The following is a 274-nucleotide window of genomic DNA, read 5'->3' on the forward strand; positions in this document are numbered from 1 at the left end:
TCTGTTCTTCTCAGTTCAGAAGATGCTGTGGTGAGATTCAGATCATTTGTATGTATTCTAGTTCAGGCCTTCTTCAGAGATGCTGGGTTTGGCAAGAGACATTGACATTGCTAGAGCATTTTACCACATGGACTCTTTTAAGACACACACCTGTCATAAACTTCCAGATTAATCAAAGCAATGAACAAATTATGTGGTCATCACTTACGGATACAAAAACTATTTATACAGATAATATGGATAATACAAACTATTTCATGTCAGAAATAGTTTG

The sequence above is a fragment of the Peromyscus eremicus genome, chromosome 12 (genome assembly GCF_949786415.1).
Source record: "Peromyscus eremicus chromosome 12, PerEre_H2_v1, whole genome shotgun sequence".
In the NCBI taxonomy this organism is placed as follows: Eukaryota; Metazoa; Chordata; class Mammalia; order Rodentia; family Cricetidae; genus Peromyscus; species Peromyscus eremicus.